Source organism: Coenobita brevimanus, chromosome 97 (assembly GCF_032717465.1).
Source record: "Coenobita brevimanus isolate Jiangsu-jjx chromosome 97, ASM3271746v2, whole genome shotgun sequence".
Classification (NCBI taxonomy): Eukaryota; Metazoa; Arthropoda; class Malacostraca; order Decapoda; family Coenobitidae; genus Coenobita; species Coenobita brevimanus.
Window position 1 is genome coordinate 5461612 of NC_137050.1, and position 18324 is coordinate 5479935.

Consider the following 18324-nt stretch of genomic DNA (forward strand, 5'->3'; position numbering starts at 1 on the left):
CCACTGACGCACGTGCGGTCGATAGGCATTACTTTAAGCTTTCTTTCAAGCCTCTCAACTTCTCAGCTTCATCCCATAGGGGGAGATTAAAAATAATAATAATAAAATAAAAACCAGAAATACGCCCATAGGACATGACTGCCCCGCCGTGGGTTACAGTTGTCTCGCGGTCAAACAGAAGGTCAGGGTCGTCAAATTTTGGCATAGTTAAAGTACTCATGCCAAGATGCATTTGTATATGTAGTGTTCAAGAAAATGAGCTAAACGTAAAATAAAAAAATGTGAGGTCAAGGTCATACGGAAGGTCAAGGTCATCAAAGTTTGGCGTGGTTGAAATGCTCTCACCGATATGTATCTGTGTATGAAGTTCCATGAAGGTGTCTTTAACAGTTTCTTGGGAAATGAGCTAAACGTAAAACTGGACGGACGGACGGACACGACCAACACTATATGCCCCGACTATACACATGGCGGGACATGGAAAGTGGATGAAAATGTGAGGCATGGAGAATGACGAGTGGGAGACGAAATAGGGAATAATAATTGGAGAGAGAGAGAGAGAGAGAGAGAATTTTCCTGGTATAATCTTATTAGTGACCTTAGAACATGGGAAAAGAGCAAGCTGCAATAAGTAGAAAAGGGGGAGGGAGATGGGAAGGAAAGGGAAGGGGGAGGAAAAGGGGGAAGGGGAAGAGGAGGGGGAGGGGTGAGAAAGCGCATGTTGCAGGGAAAAGATAAGTGACGCTTTTCACGTACCGAGTGAATTACAGTCTCTCTCTCTCTCTCTCTCTCTCTCTCTCTCTCTCTCTCTCTCTCTCTCTCTAATGTCTGTTTATGATATTTGCGGATGAAGATGCAGACGTGAAAATAAAACAACCATGGATGCAGATATTACACTGTGCGATTCCTAGAGTATAACCCCACAGGCCGAACTGTAAAGAGAGACTTCACACACACACACACACACACACACACACACACACACACACACACACACACACACACACACACACACACACACACACACACACACACACACACACACACACGATAAGAGAAGAAATATAAGTCAAAATATGTTGTGTGTCCAGTTCTTACCCTTCAGAAGACTGCCTTCTCCTTAGCCCCTCCATTGCAGTTGATTCTTCCTGAGCTAGGCAGGTATAATTCTAGCTTATTTTTGCAACCCCATTAGTTTTTTTATGAGTTTCACCATACCCTTGGGTGGGAAAAAACGATTGTGATGATGATGATGATTATGGTGGTAGTGATGATGATGCTCTTAACCTTTGTGTCCTTCAGCCCTAACCTTGGCATCCCTGAGGTAGTCTTGGCATTATTAAAAGGTTGTATTTATGGGTACACCACAAACCCTATCAAACAGAACCAAACTAAACTGCAAAAGCCACATCATTCACTTGTAATCTTGGTCCAGTTTTAATATAATACTGAATGTTTTATAGTTTTCAAAAGCCGGAAAGTTAGTTTAAATTATCTAATGTTTATCTCCATCAAAGAAGTTGGACGGAGGTTATGTATTCCCATGTGCCTGTGTCTTTGTTTGTGTACAAGATATTTCAAAACATTGTTATCGGCTTTCAGTTAAATCTGGTCGATAGGTGGGCAGTGGGTCAAAGAATAGGTGATTAGATTTTGATGTGGACCTGATCTGGATGGAATAAATGATAAATTTTATTGGCGTCGGCCGAGGTATATACTCTGTGACATCATGTTACAGGGCAGACTAAGTCCGTAGAACTGAATGAGTATGTGAGACCGTAAAAGTATTCTTCTGATAGGAAAGAGGAATTGGAGCAATAAATATTATTATTATTATTATTATTATTATTTTTTTTTTACGTTGGCGGAGGTATGCGCTTCCTTTACTTTCTTCTATTTAACATTAGTTTCGCAGCCTTACATGTTATATTGAAAAGCTTACACGGGTAGTGAAAAGTAAACAGGGACACTCTTGTTCTAATTCACGAAACTGTGTAGTACTCGGTATCGATCATGATGTAAATAAATAAAAAAATAAATAACTTTTTTTTTTTTTTATGCGAGGAAGAAGGAAACAAAGACCATGAGCCCGCAATAAGAGTTCCCTCCAAGAGAAAAACAAAATACAAGAGAGAGCCAAATTCAAGATCCATTCATTTCGAGATGCCTGGACACACTGCGTTTGAAAGACTGGAGATCATAGGCAGCAGGAAATACAGACAGAGGGAGACAGGTCCAGAGTTGACCTGTTCATCTCTTACCTCAGATACCAAGAGAGTTTTTGCTGAAGTCCCTGAACGATGAACAAATCAAGCCGTGTTCTTTGCTCAGTACTCAGACCAAACCTAGCAAAACCTAACCTAACATAACACAGTACGGGTAAGTAAAAGAGAGAGAGAGAGAGAGAGAGAGAGAGAGAGAGAGAGAGAGAGAGAGAGGATCAGCTGCTAGTACAGCCTCAGTTGTCCACCAAAATAATCTGTTCTAGTTTGAGTTCGAGGCTTTATAAACAATAAATAAAATAAGAAGAATCCCTTCGGTAATTTGATATATGATTTTTCTTTTCGTTTTTCGTCTTATTACGTCATGACCGATACCGATACCGATTGCTAACCGACGTTGTGGGTAAATATCAAACGAGAGGATGTCAAAATATTTCAGTATTATCATTCTTAAGGCCCTGAAACTTAATCTAATACATTCCGTCGAATCTAGGAAGAATGGGATACTGTTCACTGAGTTTCTCTTGTACAAAAACTTAGCATTTACGTTTCCGGAAAATCACACGCAGGATAAGATTGAAGAGAAGTGGAAAAAATAGTCATTCATCTCCCTTCATTGCACTGAATACTGCTGTCGGCGAGGCAGGAGATTTTTGCATTTTGAAGGCTGCAAATATAAAGTGGGAAGAACAAGATGTTGATAATGTAAAGAGGTATTTATCTGAAAATGAAGGACATATGCATAAGAAGAACGAAGTAAAAAGTTAAATGAGTGATTAATACAGAAAGGAGTTGTCCCTGAATGGAAAAAAAATGGAGAAGCTTATCGAGGAGAGAGAGAGAGACAGAGAGAACGGAGTGCATTGGTTAATTTCATTTTTGCCGGTAGTCGTTCACTTCCTGGATATTTAGCATTGCAAACGTGAAAAAAATAAGAGATTTCTGTTTACTTTCCTCCTTCTCCTCCTCCTCCTCCTCCTCCTTCCTCCCATATCTCTCTCAGACTTCAAGCCATATCACCCACCACGTAATAAGAAAGTTTAGCCTATATTATCTGCCTGTCCACTGCACAAGGGTCACTGTAGGAAGCAGCCAGTTTTTGCTAATAAACTTCAGTCTACAGCAGTTCAAGTCCAGTTGTTTCAGATTTTTTTTTTTAATGACAAAGGGCACCTGGACAGTAATCTAGTGTGTGTGTGTGTGTGTGTGTGTGTGTGTGTGTGTGTGTGTGTGTGTGTGTGTGTGTGTGTGTGTTTTTCTCCCTTGCTCCGTTGATCTGTAAAAAAAAAAAAAATACTGATGGGTGAACACTGACTGGGGGCAAGGGCGAATGAACTGAGTCCACTAGTTTGACCAGTCAGACCAGAAAGGAGGTCGTATTTTATGTGAATTTGGAGATTTCGTAACACCTCCTCCTGAGCTATTTATTTTGCACGTTGTAGCTCATATTAATTTTGCACGTTGTAGTTCAGTGTTCTGTATTAGGTTTTCGACAATAATTATATCGATATTAAATGGGTATAAATAGGATACTAGAGAATGTTAAGATGTACTATGCAAACTAAAACGCTAAGGAAGAAGTGCTGCGAAGCCTCCTATGCCACCAACAGTAAAACACAAAGACAACAGAACTGAGTGATACATGTAGCTGGATTTTATAAATATATAAATATAAATAAATATAGATAGATAGATAGATAGATATCTCGATACGTGAACCATTTGCAAATGAGCCTAAATGTTACAAGTAGTTTGTGTAACCAGTGAATTCATGAAATCCCTAGGGAATTTGTAAAATGAGTTTAAATTAGGATGGGTTAGTTAAGGTTAGGTTAATTTAGGCTACGGTTAGGTTAGGCTGGGATGATGTAGGTTAAGTTTAGTTTAGGTTAGGCTAGGTTAGCTAGGATAGGCTAGGTTAGGATAATTTAGATGACTGCTAAGTTGTAAAGCGTTCATCTAATTTAACCTAACGTATCCTAACTAACCTAGCCTAACCGAAACTATGCTTAATCTACAGTAGATTATCCCAGCCTAAGCTAACCGCAGCCTAAATTAACCTAACATTAATTAACCCATCCTAATATAATCTCATATCACGAATTCCCAAAGGATTCCATGAAATCACTGGTAACACAAATTCCCTGTAACATCAACACCATCTCGGGATTAACACAAAAAAACCTTTGTGTGTACTTATTTTATTCATATCAACAATAAATACTACAACAGACTACAGCAAGCATCACAACTCTATACACCTACAGCCAGCTACCCTATCTCTATGTACAGTCTCCGTAAAAACAGTTTGCCGACTGTACCAAGACTGCCACAGGAGCACCGGACCTTATGATACAAAAGGTTGGTGGTGGCCAAGGGTCGGCAGACTGTTCCCTGTGACTGTTTTGTCCAGGTGTGACGGACGCAGACGCAAGATTAGGTCCAAGACAATTTTGAGAATCCTTTGGCTCGAAATCGGTCATTTTTTGTCACTAGAGTTATTATACGGAACAAACTTTTACTTAGCAAATACTTCACGTGTGTGTGTGTGTGTGTGTGTGTGTGTGTGTGTGTGTGTGTGTGTGTTTTAGAGTAACCATCAGTGCCACTTCTTGTGCAGGTCACCTCATGCACAATCACCGCTACAGTTACCGTAACACAGTGTTTGGCTTGACAGTATAACTAGAGATCACCGCCACTCACAACCAGTATATTTATCAGTAATTTAATTATTTCTGTACAAAAACTGTTGAGAGAAAACAAAAATTGGCTTTCTGTCTGTCTATCTGTTTATAGATAGATAGATAGATATAGATAGATTGATAGATAAATAGACATAGATAAATAGATAGGTAGACAAACAGACAGATAAATAGATAGATATAAGCTGTCATGTTTGGCTGCCTCAGAATGCATGGAATTCCTACACTAACAATGAATGCATCCGATTTCCTTTTATATCTCCCTTTTTATTAACTACATAAATTAATTTAACTCACTTTTTCTTACCCATAGATTGCTTTCGCGAATGTTGCTTCCATTTAACAGATTAGTCACTTTAAACCGCAGTGTAGGTATTGTTGCTCACTGTACCTGCATATCCTAACTACCATCACAGTATGAATTATTTCCACCTGTTGCTGCAGCACGGAGTTTGGGAAAGGAAAATCTCTGTGGCATATTTTAATGACTCCAGTATAATGGAAGTATAATTCATTCGCCTCTGTCCTACCTCATTACCAAGGAAGGAAGAGACAGATAAAAGGAAGTACAATGAGCAAAGTAAATAGAGAAGAACATCAAGTCATCACAGTGGGTGTGGGGCTAAGCGAGTAGGGATCGAAGCGTTTTTTTAGGGTGCCCCAGAATCCAGCTGTCTTGTAGGGCCCTTTCCCCATGCTGGGTCCCCTCAGTGCCCTCTGCGGGTAGAGAGGAGGCGTAGAGGAGGTGGATGCATCGCTGGACAAGGTCATAGGGCTCCTCCTCCTTCTGCGGAACTTGGCACGCCCTTTGTACATCACCACTACCAAGATTGCCAGGAAAACACACATGGTCACCCCGCCTAGGATGGAGGCAGCCATGATCGCGCTCTTCGATGAAAATTTGACAGAATCCGGGTCTTGTGTCACGTGGAAATTGTTGTAGTTTATTTTTTTCCCGTCAAACACGTGGTTTGAATCCCCAGCTTCTAACACCACCTCTGGAAGGCCACCGCTATTACCATCAACATCACCATCAACATCAGGATCGCTTGTGGAGGGTGGTGGTCGGTACTGGTAGGGAGGAATGAGGGTCGTTCTCTCCGTGGTCTGGTGGCGGTTTGTGATGATTCCCCTCCCGGATCCTCCTCCTCCAATTCCTCCTGCGCCTCCGTCAGGTCGGTAGTGGTATGGATGGAAGCGTTTTGTACCCCCGCGAGGTCGGTAGGGCTTCAGGGACACGGGCGAGACGGGGTAGTAAGGTTTTAAGGTTGATGATACAACCTTCGCTTCCTCCAGATCTTTAGTTTCCTCAGCGGTTTTATTCGTCACTCCTCCAACCTCAATAGGCTTTCCGTCATTTTCATTCAGTTTTTCTCCCTTATCGACCTCTTTCCCATCATTATCGCCGGATTCTTTGACGCTTTCGCTAACTTTTCCACTCGCTTCGCCCGAGTTGTCTTTTCCTGGAGCTTTCGACTCGGACACGGTGAAGAGCGAGCCGAGGTCGTGAAGCATGTCGGAGGGGCTCAGTCCTTTGTCTTTCAAGAGACCCGCCAGGTCGATCTTAATAGGGATAGGGTTCTTATTGGCGATGTCTCCTCCATTCGTGCTTTCCTCTCCTCTATTCGTGCTTTCCTCTCCTTCTTTCGAGCTTGCCTCTTCTCCGTTTGTGTCATCCTCTCCTCCATTCGTGCTTTCCCCTCCTTTCTCTCCAGGCGTGCCATTCTTTCCTCCCTCAAGCCTTGTCTCCACAGCCGTTTCTTCCTTGTCTTTGTTTTTTCCTTCCTCCTCTCTCTCTCCTTCAGTTTCCCTTTCAGGTTCAACCACCTCACCTCCAGTTTTCTTCCCATCTCCTCGTGACCTCAGAGGAAACTGTGGTCTGCCTCCAGGCCTGAAACCAAATATTTTCGGAGGTTGTGTGGTGGTGGGGGCGGTGGAGGTTGTGGTGGTGGATGCTGTGGTAGATGGTGTTGTGGTGGTGGTTGTAGTTGTGGTAGTGATTGTGGTAGGAGGCTTCCAAGTTGGTCTAGCTGTCAGCCAATGTGGAATAACCCTGATTCTAGTAATTTCTTCATCTTCCTTTTCTTCTCCGTTGCCGTTGTTATCGTTCTCTTTTTCCTCCTGCCCACCATTTGTATCATCCTTCACTTCTCCGTTGGCAGTCTCATCTTTTCCCTCCTCCCCTGTCCCTCCCTCTTCTCCATTCTTTTCCTCCTCTTTCTCCTCCTGTAGTATTTCCAAGAGAGAGTCCAGATTTCCCTTCGCCCTCCTGAACTCCCTCTCCGTCAGTCCATTCTCCTGAACTTTGGCCGTGAAGTCCTTGAGCGAGAGTCCGTGTGCCTTCAGTGCCGCCAAGAACTGAGGAAGACCCAACTGAAGACCTTGTAGGATCTCGGACAAGCTGATGATCGGAGCCTTTTGTGTGGTAGTCGTGGTGGATTTTGCGGTAGTGGTGGTAGATGAGGTAGATGGTGTGGTTGGGGTTGTTGTGGTGGTGGGTGATGTGGTTGGGGTTGTTGTGGTGGTGGGTGATGTGGTTGTGGTTGTTGTGGTAGGCGGAGTGGTGCCTGATGATTCTGTGACTGTATGTGATCTGGCTGTGGTAGGGCTGTTTGTACTGGCTGAAGAAACAGTGGTTCGTGAGAGAGTAGTGCTTGATGTGGTAGTTGTGGTTCTTGTTGTTGGTCGTGTGGTAGATGATCGGAGTAGTGGTGGTCGCTCCGAAGGTAGTGATAATGATGATGGTAGTTTTGATTCTTGTAATGGTGATAATGATGATGATAGTGTTGGTTCTTGTAATTCTGATGGTGATGGTTGTGGTGGTATTGAAGATGGTGATGGTGATGATAGTTTTGGTTCTTGTAATTCTGATGATGATAATGGTAGCTCTGGTTCCTGCACTGGTGGTGGCAGTGTTGACCCTCGTGATGGTGATGGTGGTACTTGTGGTGAATGTGGCGATAGTGGTGATAACTGCCCAGACATGGTGGTTGTGGGAATATCAGCATCTGGCGAGGGTGATAACTCAGAAGACGAAGGCGAGGGAGAGGGTTGACTGTGATGCTTCTGACCGATCCCCACTTCCTCTTCTGGTGAAATTGATGACAGTGATGGCAGTTGTGGAGAGCGGCTACTGCTACCGTCACTGTTTCTGTTGGTCGTCATACCTCCTCCACGTTCGTCATAATACATGTCCAGAAACTCATCATACAGCTCGTCGTAATAGGAATCACCGTACTCATGGGCTGGCGCACCTGTTCCTGCATACAAGTCCTCCAGAAATGTCGAATCTTGGTTGTGTGGAGGTAATGTTGTTGATATGCCATCCCCAAACTCATCTTCATCTTGAGGGTCATCTCCTGTTGCAAATGATTCATGGTTGTCAGAAGGGGGAATATCAGTCATACCTGTTTCTGCTGATGCTGCTTTACTGCTAGGCAAACGAGGGCGGTGTGTAGCATCTTTGGACGCGTGCGGCTCATTGGGAGTAATTTCAGTTGTAGTGCCTTTTGACTGAGACGGCTGTGAAGTTGTACTGCCCTTAAAGGTGTACGTTTCTAGCCGACCAGGTGAGCGAGATGGTACTCTTGTACTGGTGCCTCTGCTACGATCCTCAGTTTGGTATTCTTCGTCGGGAGGTTCTTGCAAGTCAGTAAAAGGTTCCTCGGTGTCTTCCTCTGCGTTGGGGATTTCAGTTGCACTAGGAATGTCGGCTTCCGTGTCCAGCTGACTGCCCTCCAATATACCCGCCAAGTTCCCTGGATATAGGAAGGGCCTGGAAGGAGATGGAGAAGAGGAAGAGTATGAAGCTGGACGAGAAGAAGGGTGTGGTTTGCGGGGGCCTTCATGCGTTTGCTCTCCAGGGTAGGGTCGGTCCTCGTCATCACTCACAACGTGTTCTTGGAAAGTTATTGTTACGGGGGCCCGATACAGCTGTTCTGGCGAATCTGTATCTGATCCCGGCACAGTTAACTCTGGAACCGTTGTTTGAGAGCCTGGAACTTGCGGATAGGGACCTGAATCTGAAACCTCGCCTGAAACTGATGGTCGTAAGCTGTGATATCCTGGAGGCTGATACTCTGAATGTCCCCAGTTACCAAATGTTTGTCCTTTCGGCTTGCTTCGGTAATTGTTTCCATTCTGATTGTTGTAGTAGTAGTTTCGATTCTGGTTGTTGTAGTTGTTGTAGCGCTGGTGGTTATTGTTGTTGTAGTCCCTGTTCTTGCGCCTCGGTACGAAGGGGTCGAAGCGTATAGTAGAGTGGAATCCCTCGCCCCTCACCTCGCTCTCGAAGGGGTAGCTGTTCTGGAAGGGAGAGGGGCGCTGGTTGTGGTGCGATGGGCGGCGGCTGGGGCGGGACCTGCGGGGGGAAGAGAGGAGTGGGGAGATGAGTATGGGGATAAATAGGGGAATAAGGAGATGAGAGAGAGAGAGAGAGAGAGAGAGAGAGAGGCGGTAGAACAGATAAGAGGGAGGCAATGATATCCCAGATGATCAATATAGTTCCTAGTGTCTCAAGAAAGCTATCTTATTAACGTCAAACTGTTTATATGCTATCTTTAATGGCTAGGAAATATCACAATCAAGCAATATAAGGCCTCCCCATGAACACAGGTTTATCAGAGTTGGGTGGAATCTTGGGTCATTTTGCAGTAACCTTCGACTGTGGTGTCAGATTGTCTCGTGTTTAGTGTTGACCGATACTTTTTGGACCGACTGTGCAAATGTGGGAAAACTTGCATATGTGGATTAGCAGGTAGACTAGACAGAAAAAGTCAGTAGCTAACCAAATGATGCAACACTGAATTAGAAAGTGTGCCGATTACTGTATTTGGTTGTGTTTGGCTGTTTTCTGGGTCAGCGGAGGTATGCAAGCGAGTGTTCAAGTCTGGTATGTGTGTGTGTGTGTGTGTGTGTGTGTGTGAAAATTACCTTAGTGTGCTAAAATATGCTGCCCTCAGTGTGTGTGTGTGTGTGTGTGTGTGTGGTGTGTGTGTGTGTGTGTGTGTGTGTGTGTGTGTGTGTGTGTGTGTGTGTGTAAGGGGGAAGCTCTTCATTTAACACAGCAAAGTGGTGAAAAGGTAAAAACATAATCACTACCCAGATGATATTAAAGTTTCACACACACACACACACACACACACACACACACACACACACACACACACACACACACACACACACACACACACACACACACACACACACACACACGTAACACTTCCTGGTTTCCCATAACCAAACGAATATCAACACCATCAATTCCAGTTACCCAAACCATCACCATCATCTTTCACTCTAACGAGCCATAACTCTAAATATTTCTGTAAACGTCTTCTTCAACTCTGACATCGATCGTTCCCGTTAACCATTCAGCTGCCAAAGAAATGATGTAATATAGACTTGTAACTACTTTCCTGCCAAAAAATTTCTTCTAACACCGGTGATAAGGCATGCATGGAAGCTGATAGGGTTTCTAATAATAATATGTTCGCCGTAATTATTTGTTGTTCTAGAGAGGGCATTTGTAAGTTCTTCGGGCAACAGTAGGGATTTCTCTCTCTCTCTCTGGGTTGATATTGACTTCTGACATATTGTTCGGGTTCTGCAAAAAACAAACAAACAAACAAACAAAATCTGAATGGCCTGAGTCTTCCCTAAACCTCTCACGATCGGAACAACTCCACTACTCTATTCCAGTTACCACCAGACGATTTTATTCAGCTGAGAGTGAGTTATGGGATCCTAAGGGAGATAATGAGAATAAGTGCTTTCATAGGAGGTGGACTCGTATAAGATTTTGCGAATGAAATCTAAACACCAGCAAAATAACAAATGAATAACAGATTTAGACGTGCCTTTTTTTTTTATTCACCTGCGTTTGTATGCATAGTCACAGATACACTTATGTCTATTTGTATGTGTATTACTGTTTATGTATATCTGCAAGTATCTGAATATCTGGAATGCTTTGAGATGCTATGAATATTAGAGTGTCCGTGTGTGAGGGTGCGGCATGAACAGCTATGGTCGTCACGGAAATATAATAATTATAGACTAGTACAAGGCCGCCCCATTTCCTAACAGGAACTCTTGTGGCCTAGTTTATACAGCATCCGCCTTTTAATAATGTAGATGGAGTTACAGTTCCCGGAAGAGGAAATTTAATCCATGTCAGGAAGCTGTTGTATTCCGTTTCATTCTTCCTACTTCCTGTTGATTTTCTCCGTCTTTTAGGGCAGACTTTGAACTGCAGGGACTGAATGTTGCCTTAGTTAATTCATTCGCTACTACACCTAAAAATATCAATTAATAAAATCGTCCTTTTAGCGGGTAGATTAAATTGCAAAATAGGTCTTTGAACAGAAGGGGTTCGGTGCTGCCTGCCAGACACCTCACAGACCCCTCCTTACCCACACTGCATAGGCAGGCTTTGGACAGCAGAGTCGTTAGTTTAGGAGACCCGCTAACACCTCATCTTCAGCGCTTTATTTGTGAACTGTATATGGGATGTTACTGCTCTCTTCTTTATGCAGTCTAAGTCGTTATCGAGAAGACCTAAAGACGTAGAGTAGTAACACCGCATCCTTAGCGCTTTATTTAGACTTATGGGACGTTAATACTCTCGTCTTCATGCAATCGAAGTCGTTATCAAAAAGACCTCAAGACCTAGAGACGTAACACCTTTTCCTTAGCGCTGTACTTTTGCATATGGAACGTTAATATTGTCTCCTGTGCTATTTATGCAATTGATGTCGAAAAAAAAAAGACGTCAGCACCATCCAGTACCAGATTGTAATGTTAAATATATCGCAAAGGATAAGGACCTAGAAAGCTTCCTAAGACGACCAGCTGACAGTTTCATATCCCTCAATGATGGAGAGACTTGGTCCCGTTGTGTGTTAGTGACGGATTGATGATGATGATGATGATGTGTGGAGGTGTGTTCATGCAGTGCTTTTGTGTATGTATCCATGTAACAGTGTACGTGTATTTCGCCCACTCGTGTGCACATCCAAGTAGGGTCTGTACCACACAAGATGCCATTTGTCACGATGCAAACCAACAATACATTCGCTTCTTTATTCCCCTTTCCACAGTCACCTTCAGTCACCCCTGGCATTGATGTTGGCAAGCACACGAATCATTAATATGAGCAGTAATTACAAGGTTGTCGTGGAATCCTTGATGAGTTCCATAGCTCCCCCCAAAAATCACTGTGTTGGATATTCGTTTCGTTGAGATGCAAACAAATCAACCGTGAAGGCGTTCCATAGTGTGTTCATGTGATTGGCGTGGTGTGGTGTGCTGGGTGTATGTGCGGTGTGGTGTGCTGTGGTGTGGTGAGGTGAGGTGAGGTGGGGTGGGGTGGTAAAATGAGTGTATGTATAGTGTGTAATGGTGTGGCGCAATGTGACGTGGCGTGGTCCACTGTGGTGTTGTGTGGTGAGGTTCACTGTGGTGGGGTGTAATGCGGTGTGTTGTGGTGTGGTATGGTAAGGTTAAGTATGGTGAGGTCTAGTGCGACTTGGTGTAGTGTGGCGTGCTGTGTTGTGCTGTGGTTTGGGTACGGACCTGCGGGGTGGCTGAGTGACGGAGCCCCAGTGTCCAGATGGCCCGCTCCATGGGAAGTCTCGGAACGTACCCGGCGCCACAACCTGCAAAGAAGCAAACAATGCGAGCCACGTAGACTGAGTCAGTGAAAATGCACCTGTGGTTTAACTATACTCTGCTGTATGTTAAGCTGGGCAAAAGAAACAGTTCGGACACTAGGTTTATTAACATCCCCTGCATTTTAATACCAGAATGTGAGTAACACAAATCTATTACAGTCGTCATTCCCACTGCGAAAGAACACTCAGGCTCTTTCACATAACGTGCATCGTTAGTATCGGTTGTGGCTATTTTGCAACAGGGAATGATTGAATCTTACACCTCATACAGGACATCCAGTGTCGAGCAAGAGTCTCGTGCTGCCGCCCTCAACTATTCCAGGGATGGTGTATTTTTATGTGATGATACTTATGTGGATGAAGATAATCTACCAGGACACTGTCGGTCGTCAACTGAACCTGTGTCATTGTCTCTGGAAGAGCCTGACAGTCACTATATGATAAAAAAAAAAAAAAATGCATTCTGCGGGTTGCTTCCTCCTGATCTGGGCCATCCTCAAGCATCCCTAAGACTTGATGACGATCAAAGCAACACAAAATTTAGCCTGGAGGCTGTCCTTCCGGAAATAACTGGCCATATTCGAGTAACACATGACAAGCTTCATCCTTGACGCAAAACAACAAGTTCCATTTTGACCATTAAGAAATCAGGGAATGGACTGAATATATTTACCATATCTCATAGTCAGCGATTGGTGAATGTAGTGAGTCTCTGTTCACAAGGATGTTGTACAAATCTTGATCATACTGATGCACACCAGTGTTTAGAATTAACGATTGCACATGAATTATTATAACAGATTTATTAGATGCTGAGTTTTCATAGGCTTTTAGTACACACACACACACACACACACACACACACACACACACACACACACACACACACACACACACATATATATATATATATATATATATATATATATATATATATATATGTGTGTGTGTGTGTGTGTGTGTGTGTGTGTGTGTGTTTCTCACTCTCTCTTTCTCTTTCTCAGAGAGAGTACAGAAATCGACTGGTAAAGGGTAGCTGCATCATTAGCGAGAGAAAGTGAGTGCATCCATAATTTTGACAATTCTGCCTACATAACCGATGAGAGGATGTGTGGGTGGATGCACAGGTAATGAGGGGAATTAAGGAAGATGGCTGACTGCTCACCAGATACATCTTTTACCAGTTTGAAGCTGCCACGTAATTATGAGTCTTTGGTTCTGCACTTACTTGGACTTTCTCTTTACCGCTTTCTCGCAAGACATCTGCAACCCGCGGAGGAGCAAGGCTGAGATGCTTATTACCGTACTACTGACTGCATTTAGCCTCAGATGATGCTGTTAGCTTATTTTTTTTTTTCTTTAAATAACAATATAACTTAAACCTAAACATGTAAAGGAGCACAGAGGAAACCAAACAGCAACAGAAATAACGGTTCTCTCAAGGCTGCTTGATTTTGGGATGACCGTGACTCTGATAGGTAATTATAACAGTAAATATTTTAGAACCATTGTATTACTATAACTTAACCTCTGCAGGTTTGCAACGCCAAAGAGAGGTCTTCTGCGGATGTCGTCAGTGACTTATGGAATTCATCCTCCAATTGTTTTACCTAAATTGCCTGAGTATATGACCTGACTATATGTGTCTTTTATGACAGATGTGTGTACAGAATAGCGACTCTAAACCGAGGGGGGCGTTCCTCCACATGGGTCGCAGGAACAGGGGTGTGTGTATCGTGGTTTTATTTTTGTTCCCTCTTTATATTTTTTTTGCTTCAGTCTTCGAAGTGCGTTTTTTTTTTTTTTTTAGCTCACGTATGTTGAACTACAAAAAGAATATATTTCAGTAAAAGCATTTTTTTCGACTCCCCTTGATAATTCTGGAAGAATATTTGTCATTGGACTAAGGAAGGGAGAGGAGGGGGGGCTTGAGATGCGAACTAACTTCTGCTGGGACAACACCCCTCCCCCCAAAAAATGCAAATAATCTATAGAGTTAAAAATCGTTAAAATGGTCTTTATACCAACATTTTATCTTAGTGACACTCTGCACACCACCACTCCCAGTTAACCAAATGAAACCATCACAAGTGTGTGGTGTACACAATGAAGTGTGAGCTGCAAAGAAAATAAGAGAATGGGACTTGACACACATTATTTGGAAAGTGACGTCATTAAGTTAGGCCGTATTCTTGTCAGCTTAAGATTATCCTCGCACTTCTTCCTTCGAGATTTATAAATTACATCCTAGTACTATATATATATATATATATATATATATATATATATATATATATATATATATATATATATATATATATATATATATATATATAATCTTAATATCATCACAGTTTGCATTAACAATATACAAGAGGATATGAAGGTGTAATGTGCAAAATAAATTTCAAAGAAAACATGGTTGCGAAATCTTCTATGGCAACGAGAAATGGCCATGGGCGTTTCAGAGTTAAAGTTATACATATCATTCTTCTGCCGACAGACCTCGTGCATAGTCTTGTGCCAGCAGACTTCATGCCTATTAGTTTGTGCCAACAGACCTCATGCCTCACGAAGGTGTCTGTTGCCTGCTGGTCGGGCCAGCTGGAGTCGACGAAACCACTGCGCGCCTCCTTACTGGCTGGGTTGTCACGTGACTCCGCCCACGCGTGCCCACACACCGCCAATAGCAGCACGGCGCCACGAACTGGATGAAACATGTTGACGCTCGTGCAGTGTTTACATTCGTGGATGACACACTACCTGTTGAAGAGAAAATAATGGTCTCAGTTCATTGTGACATGTGCTTTGTCGACGAAATATTGTAATTCTCTGAGTGTGTCCTGACACTTTTATGCTATTTATTTACTTTACATTCGTGGTAGACCAACCCCTAGTTTTAAACATAATATCTCACAGTATGTGTTCAGATTTCTGCTGTTTACATTTATGGAGAAAACACCAGCTGTTGAAGGGTAAATGTAATTCTCTCAGTCCACTAAATTCATATCATTATTAGCCTATTTGAAATATCGTTAACTGACAGTACCGTACCCTCCTTTTGGGGTGTAGGAGGGCACCAGGCGAAGCTATCGAAATCCATATCATTTAAGCCTAGAACACCTTACGTAAAATACTTCGAAAGTTTGCTGAATGATGCATGGAGACAATCCTTTAGCTTTCACGAAATAACAGATACGAGAGAGAGAGAGAGAGAGAGAGAGAGAGAGAGAGAGGAAGGTATGTGAAGAAAGAGTAGAGAGCTCTCTCTCTCTCTCTCTCTCTCTCTCTCTCTATCTATCTATCTATCATCTATCTATATCTATCTACGAGTATCTCGAAGCAAGTAGACCGAGGCATATAAATATCAATTACCAGTTTCACTTACTCCCTTTCCAGAGGGAGAGAATATCAGTTACCAGTTTCACTTACTACCCTACCCAGGGAGAGAGAGAGAGATAGAGAGTGAAGGGATTAAGCAAGGAAGTCTGTCAGATATACTGAATTTGTGTCCATGACTAGATACACACACACACACACACACACACACACACACGCACACACCAGGCACATTGCTTTCCAAATTAACTGCAAGTATAACATTTTTATCCTAGGGACAGGGGGATAAAATAATGCTACCTACGTATTCCCTGCGTGCCGTGAAGGGAAATGAAAGGAAGGACGTGTTGTAGACAATGAATCCCCCATCATCCCATAATATACTATCCGAAAAGGAGACCAACAGCCTAGTTATATAACTTCACCATCATCATTATCATCATTATTATTATTATCATCACCATCGTCATCATGCTTTTTGTCATCATCATCATTATTACTATCACCATTGTCATCATTCTTTTTATCATCATTTTTATTATCACCATCATCATGCTTTTTATCATCATCATCATCATTATTATCACCATCGGCATCATGCATTTAATAATAATCATCATCATCGTCATCATGCATTTTTATCATCATCATCATCATCAGCAGCAGCAGCATTATGCATTTAATAATCATCATCATCATCATCATCATGCATTTTTATCATCATCATCAGCAGCAGCAGCATGCATTTAATAATAATAATCGTCATCATCATTATTTTTAGCATCATCGTCAACGTGCTTTTTATCATCATCATCATCATTATGTCCCTTTTTCCCACTAGACGATGGGGTAAGGTAAGATGCAGAGACAAGGAAAGAGAAAGTACAAAAGAGGAAGAATTATCAACATCATAAAACGTAAGGTATAAAGAAGAAATAATAAAAAACGACGAAGATTTAAGAAAAACATACAAGAATCTGGCAGAAGTGACGACCTTAAAAAAAAAAAAAAAAAAAAAAAATCTTGATCGTCTTCACCTGGAGCGGAAAAGACTAATCGCGTCTCTTTGAAAAACTTTGCTAAACCGGAAGGAGGCAAGACAGGGCTGGTGTAATGGAGTGAGGAGGCGTGTGTGTGTGTGTGTGTGTGTGTGTGTGTGTGTGTGTGTGTAGTCATGAACAAATTCAGTATATCTACGTCTGAATTCTTTGCGTAATCCCTTCACCCCAAGGACCGTCCTCTCTCTCTCTCTCTCTCTCTCTGTAATATCTATTCTTCTACCCATCTCCATTTGTCGATCTCTCCGTAACCGTGCTGTATATGGCTGGCTGTGCGTGACGTCATGAGTGAAGGAACCAATGAGGCGGGCGGCTGCCTCGCCACATAACTCCTTCACGCATTAAAAACCAATCCCTACCCGCCCTCCCCGTGGCCGTGACGTCATGCTTGTTACGTACCCACCCACCTGTGACGTCATGCTCAACCAGGTGCATGTAGGGATGACGTCATGCCCGCTATTTAATGAGGATATGTGTATGGCTATAGCTTTAAAAAAATAATAATAATAATAATACTCTGAAAAAAAAAAAAAATGTTTACTGGGTGCGTGTGCGATAACAGTAAGGTGAAGAAATTTGTGAAGCATCTCAAAAAGAAGAAGAAGAAAAAAAAAAGACGAAGGTGCTAGCAAAGCCATTGTTTTGTTTTTAAACTGATCCATACTCTTTTTACTTGCCCTATAATTCCCATCTCTCCATCTGGAATACTGAATTGTAAGAATCGTTTGGCACTAAAGTATGATGCTGGACACAAAGACGTCTATGAAAGGTATGTAGGGGGGTAGCATTGTCTTCCTGCCACTGAGTTACGTGATTTAAGCTGCAAAAGGACGAAAATATGGGCCAGATTGATTCATATCCTTGAGTGCAACGAAGGATTTAAAAAGTCTTAATTTATTTTGGACATGTGGAGCGGATGGAGAATGATAGACTAAAAGAGTATATGTGAGTAGGAGGAGGAGGAGGAGGAGGAGACCAAGGATGAGATGGAGGGATGGAGCGGAGAGATACGTGAGAAAGGGGCACAAAGGAAAGCAAGCAGTAACAGATCTGTTGGTCCTTTCGTGGCTTTTGGTATAGGGAAGGTTATAACTAACAAAACTATTCTATCAGTTAAAGTCAAGGATAGAAAAGTAGAAAGGGTGTGTGAGTTGGAGTGAGGACTGTCAAATGGCAGAGGACAGCAAAGTGGAGGCGATTTGTTTGTGGCCATCCCTTACGGAATTAAGGCGTCTGGCAATAGATAGCTAGATAATATAGATTTATTTAGCGACGAACAACTTAAAAACCGAGTATAGGAAATCTTCAAACAGTAATGTTGTGTACTGAA